The 2,500-nt window shown below is 38.2% G+C and overlaps 1 pseudogene; it reads left to right on the top strand.

Moving 5' to 3' along the window:
* LOC119562202 overlaps positions 1–2,500 on the top strand; it is a pseudogene marked incomplete at its 3' end in the record, with an annotated part of 2,721 nt that extends 221 nt beyond the window's left edge.

Raw genomic sequence — 2,500 nt, 5'->3', positions numbered from 1 at the left:
CCATAGAGGGTGCCAGGCCCGTATAACGTTAATGATTACTAGATGATGTTTCCAAAGAGTCGTGTTGCTTGATAGTGCAGCACTAAGTGGGTGGTAAACTCCATCTAAAACTAAATATAACCATGAGACCGATAGTAAACAAGTACCGTGAGGGAAAGTTGAAAAGAACTCTGAATAGAGAGTTAAACAGTACGTGAAACTGCTTAGAGGTTAAGCCCGATGAACCTGAATATCCGTTATGGAAAATTCATCATTAAAATTGTAATATTTAAACAATATTATGATAATAGTGTGCATTTTTTCCATATAAGGACATTGTAATCTATTAGCATACAAAATTTATCATAAAATATAACTTATAGTTTATTCAAATTAATTTGCTTGCATTTTAACACAGAATAAATGTTATTAATTTGATAAAGTGCTGATAGATTTATATGAATACAGTGCGTTAATTTTTCGGAATTATATAATGGCATAATTATCATTGATTTTTGTGTTTATTATATGCACTTGTATGATTAACAATGCGAAAGATTCAGGATACCTTCGGGACCCGTCTTGAAACACGGACCAAGGAGTCTAACATATGTGCAAGTTATTGGGATATAAACCTAATAGCGTAATTAACTTGACTAATAAGGGATTAGTTTTTTAACTATTTATAGCTAATTAACACAATCCCGGGGCGTTCTATATAGTTATGTATAATGATATTTATATTATTTATGCCTCTAACTGGAACGTACCTTGAGCATATATGCTGTGACCCGAAAGATGGTGAACTATACTTGATCAGGTTGAAGTCAGGGGAAACCCTGATGGAAGACCGAAACAGTTCTGACGTGCAAATCGATTGTCAGAATTGAGTATAGGGGCGAAAGACCAATCGAACCATCTAGTAGCTGGTTCCTTCCGAAGTTTCCCTCAGGATAGCTGGTGCATTTTAATGTTATATAAAATAATCTTATCTGGTAAAGCGAATGATTAGAGGCCTTAGGGTCGAAACGATCTTAACCTATTCTCAAACTTTAAATGGGTAAGAACCTTAACTTTCTTGATATGAAGTTCAAGGTTATGATATAATGTGCCCAGTGGGCCACTTTTGGTAAGCAGAACTGGCGCTGTGGGATGAACCAAACGTAATGTTACGGTGCCCAAATTAACAACTCATGCAGATACCATGAAAGGCGTTGGTTGCTTAAAACAGCAGGACGGTGATCATGGAAGTCGAAATCCGCTAAGGAGTGTGTAACAACTCACCTGCCGAAGCAACTAGCCCTTAAAATGGATGGCGCTTAAGTTGTATACCTATACATTACCGCTAAAGTAGATGATTTATATTACTTGTGATATAAATTTTGAAACTTTAGTGAGTAGGAAGGTACAATGGTATGCGTAGAAGTGTTTGGCGTAAGCCTGCATGGAGCTGCCATTGGTACAGATCTTGGTGGTAGTAGCAAATAATCGAATGAGACCTTGGAGGACTGAAGTGGAGAAGGGTTTCGTGTGAACAGTGGTTGATCACGAGTTAGTCGGTCCTAAGTTCAAGGCGAAAGCCGAAAATTTTCAAGTAAAACACAAATGCCATACAAATATAATTATATTATATAAATCAAGCTAATTAATATACTTGAATAATTTTGAACGAAAGGGAATACGGTTCCAATTCCGTAACCTGTTGAGTATCCGTTTGTTATTAAATATGGGCCTCGTGCTCATCCTGGCAACAGGAACGACCATAAAGAAGCCGTCGAGAGATATCGGAAGAGTTTTCTTTTCTGTTTTATAGCCGTACTACCATGGAAGTCTTTCGCAGAGAGATATGGTAGATGGGCTAGAAGAGCATGACATATACTGTTGTGTCGATATTTTCTCCTCGGACCTTGAAAATTTATGGTGGGGACACGCAAACTTCTCAACAGGCCGTACCAATATCCGCAGCTGGTCTCCAAGGTGAAGAGTCTCTAGTCGATAGAATAATGTAGGTAAGGGAAGTCGGCAAATTAGATCCGTAACTTCGGGATAAGGATTGGCTCTGAAGATTGAGATAGTCGGGCTTGATTGGGAAACAATAACATGGTTTATGTGCTCGTTCTGGGTAAATAGAGTGTCTGGCATTTATGTTGGTCACTTGTTCCCCGGATAGTTTAGTTACGTAGCCAATTGTGGAACTTTCTTGCTAAAATTTTTAAGAATACTAATTGGGTTAAACCAATTAGTTCTTATTAATTATAACGATTATCAATTAACAATCAATTCAGAACTGGCACGGACTTGGGGAATCCGACTGTCTAATTAAAACAAAGCATTGTGATGGCCCTAGCGGGTGTTGACACAATGTGATTTCTGCCCAGTGCTCTGAATGTCAAAGTGAAGAAATTCAAGTAAGCGCGGGTCAACGGCGGGAGTAACTATGACTCTCTTAAGGTAGCCAAATGCCTCGTCATCTAATTAGTGACGCGCATGAATGGATTAACGAGATTCCTACTGTCCCTAT

Source organism: Drosophila subpulchrella, unplaced genomic scaffold (genome assembly GCF_014743375.2).
Source record: "Drosophila subpulchrella strain 33 F10 #4 breed RU33 unplaced genomic scaffold, RU_Dsub_v1.1 Primary Assembly Seq398, whole genome shotgun sequence".
NCBI classification, from domain to species: domain Eukaryota; kingdom Metazoa; phylum Arthropoda; class Insecta; order Diptera; family Drosophilidae; genus Drosophila; species Drosophila subpulchrella.
The sequence above is the reverse complement of the archived record's forward strand: the minus strand, read 5'-3'. Positions and strand labels throughout refer to the sequence as shown.